The sequence below is a fragment of the Trachymyrmex septentrionalis genome, unplaced genomic scaffold (genome assembly GCF_001594115.1).
Source record: "Trachymyrmex septentrionalis isolate Tsep2-gDNA-1 unplaced genomic scaffold, Tsep1.0 scaffold165, whole genome shotgun sequence".
Taxonomy (NCBI): Eukaryota; Metazoa; Arthropoda; class Insecta; order Hymenoptera; family Formicidae; genus Trachymyrmex; species Trachymyrmex septentrionalis.
Window position 1 is genome coordinate 231,748 of NW_017304811.1, and position 13,073 is coordinate 244,820.

The 13,073-nt window shown below is 35.3% G+C and overlaps 1 protein-coding gene across 1 annotated transcript in view; it reads right to left on the reverse strand.

Moving 5' to 3' along the window:
* The window catches only part of LOC108746309, a 260,533-nt gene that overhangs the window by 191,970 nt on the left and 55,490 nt on the right, over nucleotides 1-13,073 (reverse strand). Inside the window, exon 2 of the mRNA XM_018483001.1 lies at nucleotides 6,277-6,349. The gene's annotated coding sequence lies outside the window, so the exon portion shown is untranslated. The remainder of the gene's footprint in view (nucleotides 1-6,276; nucleotides 6,350-13,073) is intronic.

Genomic DNA, 13,073 nt, shown 5'->3' on the forward strand with positions numbered 1-13,073 from the left:
CTTAATACTGGGTCGATAGGCGAATAAAAAATACTAAAAAAGATAATAGATAGAAGGCAGAAGCAAAGTTTAAAGAGAGCAAATATGTGAATAAAGAAGTACCGTGACTCAAAATTTTCTCTAATACTACAATAAAAACTGCAACTGTGTCGAGAGAATAAAACGACCGAGTAAGTATAAAGTAAAGTTTTCTCGACTAATGCGTGCCGCGGAATGTTGCGCGGCAGGGTGAAAACCACCGTAACTTCAATGGGGAAACTAACGCGTAGCATGAGAATCACATTAAAAACTCACGCGATCTTATGCACGAAGGTTAATTGCATCAACCTTCGTTCGCGCGCACGCTGACGTTGGAAATACGGTGCCCGTTAAAATGAGCCGCGCACACAAAGGCTAGTGTACGGCTCTGCAAGCGGCTGGCAACTCAATCAGCCATTTTTTTTAATTCGCACAGCAAAGTCCATTTCGGGCGGCGAAGTTTCGTTTCGGAATTGTACGCGTGGCCGAATTCCAAGAGTCATCGGAGCGGATTGATTAAAACTTTCGACGATGTTCCCCGTCGCATTAATGTCGCGGAGTATTCGAGCCGCGTGCCAAAAGCGCAGTGAAACGGAGACGCGAGCTCTGAAAAACGGCACGCCGAGAGACAGTGTCCCCGGCACACACCGTAACGCAGTGTCTACGACGTCTTCGCGAACTGGTCGGATAAAAAATAGTGGCATAAATCCCGCAGGAAATCGATCTGGCGTCCTTCTTTCTCCCGGGCTTTCCTCCCCCGTCACCCTTCTACCCCATCCTGACACACGTGAGATTTACTCGCGGCCAGGAACCAATTTCACCTCTCCATCCGTCATATATCCACCTGATTAGGCGATTTGTTGCAGCCGGGTATTCCGAGGGGATACGATGTGTCGTCCCGACGACTCTTTCGAAATCGGCACCACGACTTCGCGCGCCCATTATTTTATAACTTGTGTGTTCAGTTTGTGTGCCCGCACTTTCCGCTTATTCATGAATTCGTTGATCTCTATCTAGATTGAAACTTGCGGAATAATCTTCTCCCGAATAGTAAACCGAATATCGTTACATCGTTGGGAGAAAAGTGTTCTTGGTATTTGTAACTATAATTGCATGGTAAAATCATGGTTGGAGACTCCATTTCTACAGTTATTACTGCTACAATGTTAGTAATACGTTCATCAGAAAATATAACTGCAAATAACTGTAATTTATAGTCATTTTCGGTATCAACTTATATAAATATATTTTTTCTATGTAGAACTAAAAATATAGTTATTATTACTAATATTAGAGCAATAATAATAACTATAAAAATGGTGCCCCTAACTATAATTAATCTACCATGGAATTACAAGCACAAATATCATTTTTCTCTTAGTGTGATAGTTAAGCAAAGTATGGGAAATCTCAAAAAATTAGAATAGTAATCAACTTGCGTAATACAGACCTATATTTCTGTAAGGATCTATTTCAAGGATCTATGATAAATACTAGAAGGATGGATTAATCAGCACTGAAATTCTGTAACTCTTAACAAGTGTTAACATTACATTATCGTATTATACAAGTATTATACATATACATATAGTAAAAAAGCTATGCGACAACTATCTAATGACATTGTCGTTAAGAGTTATAGAATCCCAGTGCTGAAATTGTTTTACTGGCACAAAGTTATCTCCAATTAATCTTACAGTATAAATTTCTCGCAATAACGCAACGTACGCTGTGATGCCCGCGCATTCTAATTATATTATTCAAAATTATTATACTACACTGTTACGTTGTATATTGTTACGTTGTATATATATATATATCGAATATACAACGTTAAACTTAATTGATGAAACTACTATTGATATGTATGGTTATTATAACAAGAGAACATGGACATGTATTATTATTACTCGAGCTTTGAATGAAATTTGTTATACCACTAACTTTAGATTTAATATTTTAATGGCCATATTTGATGACATGAAAAGAACGGTTTTGCTGAAATATCGAAAAATTTAACTAAAATATACATCTGAAAATTTTGTTGGATCAACAAAACATTTATGAAAGTTCACACTAATATCACAATGCTGGCTTCGATTTGAAAAAACTGTTTATTTGTCTATGTACACTGTTCTGTTTATCGTACAGTTTCTCAGTTATTTATCACTATTAGTTAACGCTATTTCGATTGCGCCTCGGGGGTTGTTACCCTGAGTCGCGAGGGTAATACTTGCGGACACTAAGATCGAACTGACTTAACTGACTTCAGCACCTCGAAATCGTACGGACTCGCGCTCAATCGACACCTCTTCGCGTTCTCTCGAAAGATTGACTTCTCCAAATTTCTTATGATCCGATCCTCCTCATATTCGTCTATGATTGAATTTCGATCAATTAGAAGCGACGGCGGATCGGCAAACGTGGCAAAAGAGTCACAGACGCCGCGATCCGCTTGATCTTCATCGCGGTGATGTCACGATTGTCCACCGCGTTAGCCGCTGAGATAATTATCGTTATATCAGCGGCAAAGTCCGATCTGACGTCCGCGAAGCATATAAATTGTTTGCCGTCGAAAATCCGATGATATATGACCATTATTTAAGACTCTAAATAATCTCTAAAGTGTCCGACTTCTTTGGTGGGAAGAATCGCCATGGTCGTGCGCGACAATAATCTCGTACCACTCACCAATGAAAAACATTCAAACTGATTGCTAGAAGATCAAAATTTTTCGCAGCACTGTTTCAGTTTTCTATGTGGAAATATTTTTATTGTCTGATAAAATTATTTCCAAATCTGTATCTAAGTAAATTTTAATTAAGAGGTATCTTGGCAAAATAGCAAAATTGTTCTTTCCGTGAATAATGAAGTTAAGTTTGCGTCACAGCAAAGGAGAACTTGAGTGTCTGAGAAAGTAATAAACCAGGAAAACATCAACATGTTGTAACATTATTACTCGAGCTTCAAACCAAATTTGTTGTACCAACATGCCACTAGCTTTGATTTTATTCCTTACATTGGCCGTATTTAATAATAAAGTTAAGTTTGCGCCACAGCACAGAAAGACTTTAAGAATGTCTGAGAAAGGTAATCAACCGGCGCGCTAGTATTAAATCCCGTGGGATTCTGGCTTTGCGATGAATACCTCTTCAGACTCTAAACTCGTCCTAAATCCGCGTTATATCTATGGCACAATGTTAAGTCTATTAGAAGCGCGCTTATGCGGCGCATGAATCATCATAAATTATCAAACCGCAAATGTTACATTATCCAAGAAAATGAGACAAACGTCGAGAATAATCCGATTTCGCGATCAGCAAAGGTATGGATTCGATGAAACAAAATCCGTCGAACGCCCAGAGTGTCATATGAATTAATTAACTCAAAACGTACCCGGATTTCAGACATGGAACGGCAATGTGAAATTGCGTCTGTGTCCGTCCCATATCCATCCGTTTGAGATGTGAATTTGTCCTGCAAATTACATTATGTACACAAGGCACGGCCTCTGATACACGATGCGAGTCTTCCAGCCGAAGGCACAGCGCGAGAGCGTGCATTCCGGGCGCGGCCGTGCTGGTAAAATTTAGACAGTCGAGCTTCAGGATACGCCGAATTGCTGCAACCAGCGCGCGTCGACGACGACTGCGGGACGGGCGGCGAGCCCGGGGACTCTCGTCCCATCGCGTCGGTCGACGGTCTCTCATCTCGTCTCGTGCGCGAGTACGCAATCCCAAAATATTCCGGAGTGGCGATATTTTCTGGACATACAGGGCGACCGACAACTGGCCGTCCGTACACGGGCTGCGTGCGTCCGGGCAATTTACAGCGGCGGCCTTTTGAATTCAGCAGTGCCCAACCGAGCGCAGAATTTTAAACAATTTGCCGCGTGACATGCCGACAGTTTCTACAAAGCCCGCGAAATCTGCACGAGTTTTCTGTATTGGGAACGAACATAAAGATAAATGAGTAAAGGATATTTAGGTATTCATACAGCGTATCCACATTTAACGCTAAATATGATGCACATTTGCGAATAAACGTGTGTTATCGCGTTCTCATCTGACTGCGTCGGAAATTTCTATACCTCTCAGAAAAGCACGACTAACGTCAATCGTCTATCATCGAATATCTCCCTAATTGATGTAATCGTATTGCGAATTAGTATCATTGCCGTCAGTCAAATCTCGACTCTATTTGACAACACCGAATATGGTAGAACAAATTGCTTGCTTGTTTTAGAAATTGAAACATCTACTTGAAACTGATTTATACACTTGATATTATTATTGTTTTTAAACTGAGTCTTTTATTATTTTTTTCATTTTTACTTTTCTTTATTTGTAATTTATTCTTTCTAATTGTGTGACAATTTAAAAATGCGTTTGCCCTTTATTTATTGTTATTTATTATTATTATTTATTTATTGTTATTTATTATTATTTTCACGATAGCAATCGAAGTTAATATAAGTACATTGAATACGTTTTCAGGCACTTTAGACGTAATCAAAGAAACAATGGCACAAATCTAACTTCAGACTTTGGATGGCTAAAAATGCACTTTGGTTCTGTTCAGATTCCCACGGAAAGAACGCTAAAATATTCAAAAATTTAGATACAGATCTAAAAATTATTTTATCGGACCATCAAAATATTTGTGTAGAAAATTCAAGCATGATTAGCAATGCTGCAAAGAAATTTGATATTCTAGCAGTCAGTTTGAGCGTTTCTATTATTTTGATGGTCTAATAAAATTTATTTTCAGATTTATATGGCTATTTGTAAATATACCTACAGCAAAATCGTTAACTCCATGCATTCTCAGTGCTATTCAAGCGCTCTACCCTAGTTGTCCATCGTTAATCTTGTTCAATAAAGATAATATGATATCAGGGAAGCAGTTATTAGTAAAAATCTGAATGCGCCCATAGTGGGCTTTCTCGTCATATTAACTAGCAATTTTTATCTAAGAAAATAAAAAGAACGTACTCCATATACGCGATTGTAGAAATTTTGACACAAAATGGTACTTTCAGCAGAGCTCGATCTCGATTAATCTTTTTTTAAATACGACAAATACGAGTACGTGTCATAACCGTGTTCGCCCAGGTATACATTGTTGCGAATGTAACAATCGGAATACGTATTCTCTCGAACGGTGTCGTGCTCGACGCAAAACTGAAAATACGCACGCGAGTTCGGCACGAGCTTTTTTACAGTCGGCAAAATGTCATCTCGGTGACAAAATCTGGTTAAATCTGATATATCTGCGGAGCGTGGTCAAATAAGTGAGCAGACAAATCTTCGGTTCGTGTATTACAATCTTATAATATTTTTAAATACTTTTATACTTTTTATATATAATATAATATATTCCATCAGCGCACGGTTGCGCACGATTTATTATTATTGGCCAAAATACGAGCGCGAAATTTCCCAGGATGGGATGCCACGTGCAATAGTTTCCAACATACGTTTGGTCAACCATGATTTTACCATTCCCTGTGTCGAAAATTATCATTCTACCTCATATTTCACGATACGAATGTTTCGAATACGACGCAAGACCAACATCTAATCGCCGTATGTGGCAATATCCGTGGTGGAACAGCGATAAGAGTGCTGAATCAAATATATGGAGTAACCGATACGCTGAGTCTTATCTAGGCGAGCGAGTCATTGATTTATCATGCGTCGAGTACTCGCTTCATACGATAATAACCGATAACGAGCTGGTAGGTAAATTTCTAGGTAACGGATCGATGATATCAGCTTTCGTTTCTGTTAGCACACGGTCGAAATGTCGATGTGTTATCGGGAATCAGCGGCGTAAAATTACACCGGAGCCACGTCATCGTATGCGATGCTTTAATAAGAAGTTTGAATGAAAAAAAAGGCAAGTACATGTACCGTGCGCAGGCATGAAAAGAACAATTTCACTGAAGCATCTAAAGAAGCTAAATATAGATAAACAAAATAAATTTCGTTAGAAATCATCAAAATAATTATGTGACGCACAAACTGATTGGAGTGTTAGAATACTACTCGTGATGTTCGAGTTTTCTATATAATTTATGCTTTGACAATCTAATAAAATTATTTTTAAATCTATAACTATCTAAACTTTTTAGATACTCTAAGAAAATCGTTCTTTCCATGCAGGCGAATATACACGGTTCCGACTCGAAAGTTAATTTAATTTCATACTATTGATTGTTAGTGGTTGTTACAAACATAAAAAATGCACACTTACGATGGCGAGATGTTGGGATGATTGATGCTTTTCAATATAAATGCTCTGGACCGCAAATAGCACTATGTTTAATCTGAAACAAAAAGATGAATATCGTCAGTTTGTACATTAACGAAATATAGATAGATAACATTCCTAATATTAATTTATAATATAATTTATGTTATTATCTAGTTGCCATAATTTATCGCTGGCATTTTTAATCGATCACGTTTTAAATATCTAAATGTTATACACATTATAATTATTAATTACAAAATTGAATATTTTATTCTTATTAATTTAATACATTATAGTATGGCTATTGTTTGCCTTTCATCTTGTGTTGAATCTTTCACATGTATGTACCATTTATATATAATTCTATAATATTTTCCAAACCGTCGGACACAGTCCGAATCTTGACGCATGAATATGTGAATATGAAATGTGTCCGATCGCGAAAATGGCTAGTATAATTTTAGATCTTAAAAGCGAAAAAATATTAATAAATTCTAGCAGATACGAGATTATTGTTACTAGTCGAGGAAACACTTGAACAATACCAGTCTTTCTTTCTTCAGGTACAATCGATCAGCACATGATTCGTTCATAAAACGCATGCGAAATATCTTCTCGCTTTAAATTATGAGGAAAAGCAAATTCGTTCGAAGGAGCTTTCTATGTCATACCAAAAAAAATATAGAAATTTCAGTAAATTTATTTGTCATAATTAAACAAAGCAAGAATGACAAATGTAATGTCTAAATACGTGTATATTTTCATACAAACACAGTTTATAAGTGAAAAAACTGGACATTGTACATAATAATGGCGGACGCAAGATATAATCGTATTAAATTTTGTAATTAAATAATAAAAGAGCCCACAACAGTTAATTAGTACTTAATAGCGAGATGGATTAAAATGCGCTTATGAATATCGTACGTGCCGGCATTGTTATAGCAAAATTATGTCCTCGCTGATCCAGAACAAATTAATACCTCAAGCTCATCATTTTTAAAGCTCCATAAATAATAACTTCACTATCGATAACGCTAAATGAAATTGATATCATAATTAATAATCATAATTTTTTTCTTATCGAAAAAATTTACAGTACAGGAGAAAAAATTCTTGCGAATGAAAAATACAAGTAATATTTAATAAAAAGTAGATCGTTAAAATGTATAACATATTTTTATATTGTATTAAAGATTTGTGTATTAAAGATAAGGAAAATGTAACTAAATAATTCACATAATGTCAGTAAACTAATTTATGGTTATAATGTAATTTTTAAATAAGTTTATCACATTGCGTTATTTTTGTACAGTTGTAATTGATTTAAAAATTCAAATCTGCAGCATTCAAATATAAAAGAATACGGTTATAAAGCAAAAGGCAATTGAAGATTTAAACAAGATTATAGACTATGGGATTTATCAGAAAATCAGAAATTCTATGTGTTAGCTTATACATTTATACGACTTGTAGAACAAAAGGTTTTTAAATGAGATTATGATATTTAAAAAAATTTATAAGATTTTCTGACCATTTATTCAATTCTGACTTTATATCCGTATTCATCTATTCGATTAAATAATGGTAGTAGTTTTCAAGATGTTAATTTATTTGCCTTTGCGTGCGTGCATGCGTGCGTGTATTAAAATTAGTAAAAAGTAAATGTAGCACGAGAAAAACGATAAGTGTATATAGTGGTAGGCAATATATTTAATTTCAAGACAGGATATAATAAAATATTCATGAACAATGAAACACATTCAATATTCTTTATTAATTAATAATCTTTCAATTAGAAAACCCATGCATTATAAATGATAACGCATTATATTCGTGCAACAAAACAGAACCAGCTATGTTGCACACGCCAAATATTATAAAAATAAACAAACTTATAATAAACGGAATCGCATAATATACCTCGCAGTGCAAACGATAAAAAGTGCGAATAAACTGAGAATGAAATATATGTATAATGTGAAAAAAAATGCACATACACGTTTTTGCTGAAGCATCTAAATATTTAGCTAGATGCAGATCTAAAAAATATTTTGTTGGACCATTAATTATGTAAGTAATAAACATGATGAATAATGCAAAAAGTTTTGATATTCTAGCAACCCATTTGAGAACGTCTTATTCAGATAATCAATAATAAAAGTTATGTATTTTTATAATATGTACCTAAATTTTCAAATACTTCAGCAAAATCATTTTTTCCATGTACCAAGCAAATTGGTACTTTCAATTCCAAATTATGTACTGTTAATTAAAGTAAAATAAAATCGGTATCAAAACGAGCAATTCTAATTTAAAAAAATCAATAATTAATAAATTGGGTCGAATTATACAGTAGAGTCCAGATTGATTCACGTAAAATTAGAATCAATACCTTTTAGTCCTGAATTAAACATAACAAAAAATAGATGTAGTAGGCCTTAAGCTGTAAGAAATCAATTCAAATTGATTATTCTCCTCATATTCGATTCACATTGGCCTATATTTTACAGCTTAAAGATTATTACATTTATTTGTGTTTCAAGAGTTATATAATTAGTGACTCTCTTCAAATAACTCATCAAAATTTTTTATCTTGTAGAAATTCATCACTAGTTCTTCATTTATTATTTTGTTTTACTTACTTTAAAGGTAGTTATAAAATTTATTTCAACTCTGTTAACGACATATTATATCACAGAATTGTAGCTAAAAAACAGAGGAAAATCGAATCGGGCGAGAATGCACTTTCTTACGATATTTTCCCAATATCAAGCGGGAAGTCAAGTGGAAAGTGCAATGAAATCTTATGAGGAACAAAGATGACTTTTGGGAACTTCAAAACGTATTCGGTCCAAGAGAAAATGGTCTGGATTGAAATTTGGATTGACGGAACTTACTTTGGAACGTTGCGTATGGAACTTTAAGCAGAAAAAGTGAATCGACATGTACCGAGAGAAAAAGAGAGAGAAAGAGAAGGAGAAAGAAGGAAATACTCATAAATCTTTGCGATAGTTATGGCGAAGCGTGATTCCCGATATAAAAGAAGAAGGTTGAGGTTACAGATTGAAGTCATGAGGGACTGGATTTTGATGGAGGCCGGCGACACAGACAACGGTTATGGACGGGATAAAGAATTCAGAATTCGATTCGACGACCATGTAAGTTTCCATGCGAACGAGCATACCGACGTCACGATTTGGATTCACTTCCATATACGTGAAGCAGGTTCGGCAACGTTTCGAGGAGGACCGCGGATCTTATTGAAAGTTCCTACCCGTAAAGTCGGTCTCCGTTGACTGGCCTGGATACATGCTATCAAAATCCCAGTTCTTCTATAACTGGAACAGGTAAAACCGAGAACAGCTCTCTCCTCCTTCACTTTCTACCCTTCTTTCCCGGGAGCGACGATCGAGTTGCGATAAGATTTGAAACGCATTGCTAACAAGTTTGCGTACCTAGGCAAAGTATGTACTTTATGCCCCGTATTTGAAGAACTCGCCCCAGTAACGTTTCAGTTAAAATTAAGCCTTTTATTATGCATAAGTCCGAATGCGTATTATTATCGTAGTATGTGGTTATTCCTGTTCTCTTTTTCACACATTATCAGCTCTCTATAATAGCTGACTTCTTGATAAATAGTTATTTTTTTCTAATATGATTATATTCTTTTTTTTTTAATATACTATAATCGTGTATATATATCACGAATTAAAAAAATTTATAAAATCAATTATATTACAAAATAAATCACTTGCTTCTTTTATCTATCAAAATGGTATAAGTTAAGCTACCTATCCATTTTTTTTTCTATATCTTCCTTCTAAAGATAGTTCACGAAATTTATATAAGTAAAACCGGACATCTATCATACATGTACATTACGTGCGCTATATATAAAGATGCGAGAATCTAATCAAATTTTGGTTAAGGAAAAGTTTCCTCAGAATTAATTGAAGGAGCAATAAATAGAATATGACACGATATAGAATATTCTTATCCCACTCCATCATACTTCCGCCATCGTAGCGCTCTTCAGTGTCCTAAAAGCTTTGGTAGCTATCGATTTTACGATTTAGGCAAAATTCATTCTGTCCCAACGACAGAAGCTGAGTATATTTGCGCGATCGGGCATGCGCCATATAAATAAGGTCGGATCGATAAGCCATGCGGACAGAAAACGAGGAAGAATGGAAAGCGCATAAGAAGCGCGATCACGGCGGCGGAAGTAGATGCCGGCATTTCCTCTTTGCAGTTCCTTTACGCGTATGTTAGTGCGCTGCCTGGCTGACAAGAAAATCTCAGGTATCGCGGTTTTATTTCAGTCAGACGTTAACGCGCGCACGAAATCTGCGAATCGTAAGGGCGTCGCGACGTCGTATAATCCTCGGGAAGTAATTTATCCCCGCGAAATCTGACCGCGAGAAGAAAAAGAAACACTGGAGAAAAAAAAAAAGAGGAAAAGAAAGGAATATATGCTGTAAAGTTATATACATACGGCGGGCCATTCCCGCCGGAAGAGCAAGCGGATAAGTTTATATGAATGAGACCGCGAGTATTGGTAATCCCGAAGATTGAGTTTGCAGTGAAGTTTCCAAGTCGTTCCCTCGGTTCGGCGATTTCTTCCCTTCTTTTTTTTCTTTTTTTTTTTCTTTCTTTTCTATCAACGTCGACGCGAGCGCTGGAATGGAATTAACGAATCAAGGGGCACGAATCGAGTAGCGTCGCTGAAAGTTCGATCTTTGACGACCGGTAGATACGATACGCGATCTTAATCGCGTCCCGAACGAACTCGGGAAGTTCTATCAGAGGAGCTTCCTTCTCGGTTTCCAGTATCGCTTCGCCTTCCGTAATCAATAAGGAAACTTCGTGAAGAACAGATAATATCACTCATGCGAATGTATAATTTGTTTATTGCTAAATTTATTTTCTTCGATTAAAGCCAAATATTTCCAAATATTTCTGGATACACATGGAATATCTATCGGCAATAGAAAGGTTTTATCGTGGATCTGATTGCACCGTTACCAGATACTGCAGTGTTTTTATACTATCAAGCATTTATGACGTGCAATATATTGTAAACATTTTTTATATATTTTTATATTTTTACAGGGAGACGAATGCGCATCTAAAAATCTTTTTAGATTTTTTAAAAATAGATTGCATTTTGTGAATTACAATTCGTATGTAGTTGCTCCTCATTTTCACTTATGGCATTTATCGTGTGAATTAAATTTGATAAATTAAATCTGATCTCTTCTAAATGGAGAGAACAAACTTTAGAATATGGAAAAATAACGAATGTTTATTTGTTATCTTTTCTGTACTAATTGACGACATATTGGAAAATTTCGATACAATGCAAAACTTTTTATCGATGACAGCTGCAGATAAAATAAAAAAAATACTGCAAAATATCATTATAGTGCTGAATTCAAATAATACGAAAATATGATACTTTTTTTGCTTCGCGTAATCCGTAATGAATTTTTGGGCGCATCAAATCAATTTTCTACCGTTTAATGGACATGTGTTATGTAGCACGCTTCAGAACTAACGCAATGATAGCGGCAGTCGCTGTATTGAAAAAAAGCAAAGAACGATACAAACTCAATTAACTTTCCACAGAACATTCACGGAAAATTCTTTTTTTTGTATATAACGCGGGCTGTACAAACGGAACATGGCCAGAGGCTGTGCTTCATTCTCAACTTCCGCCTACATAGTAAAAATTTTTGCTGGCCATAAAGCTCTTGCGATATAGCCGGCAATATGTGCAAATTGTCCCTAAATAAAAAGTGTACTATAGGAATGGCACGAGAGCGTGACAGTGCGGTACAGACCATCAGATCGATCCTCGTACGCGCGATTTTACGCCAGAACCGATTTGATTTACTACCGAAATTTTATAAAGTCGCTTACGAGTTTCGATTTGCAGAAAGAAGAAATTATTCGCTTTGTAGAACATTTAATTAAATCAGAAAACGATTTACGCGTACTTGGTAATCTTTCAACGGTATCACCTTACGGCGTTGCAGTGATAAAAGTTTTTCACGGGATTTATTTCGGTTCTCTGATTAGAAGCTTTCGTAAACAATGTGATAAACCAAACTTCCGCGTCTTTTTTCATTTAGACATTCTGATCTAATTTGATCTCACGAATGCGCATCAAGAATACACGATGCTCGGTGTAAAATAAACTGTTTCAGGCTCAATAGATTTAAATTAGATATATATTTTACTATACAAGTTTGGAAATTAATGATAAGTCTTTCGCATAAGGGCAGAATGGACTAAACTGAGAAGAAAAGTCTTCTATTTTGCAATTTTCGTAATATAATAATTAATAAGATATTAATTTAAATTGCCGAAAATTGGTCTTTAATAGTTTTTTACTCAAATACTTTCCAGAAAAATTGTAAAAGACAAAAATTGTTTATTTTTTTCCCATAAAACTCTACAAATTTTTTCAGAATTTCTTATCAACTTTTTAGCACTGCATTTTTTCATTTTTACCAACATGAGAAAATACGGTATTAAAAAATTCTGAAAAAATTCTTAGAGTTCTATGAGAAGAAAATAAACAATTTTCGTCTCTTGCAGTTTTTTTTAGAAATTGATAATATTTGAGCACAAAATTATTAAAGACCAATTTTCGGCAATTTTTAGCAATTAATATCTTGTTAACTATTGCAAAAATTGCAAAATGATAGAGGACTTTTCTTTTCAGATTAGTCCATTCTGCCCCTGTACAAAAGACTTATCACTAATTTCCAAAATATATTCTTGTATGT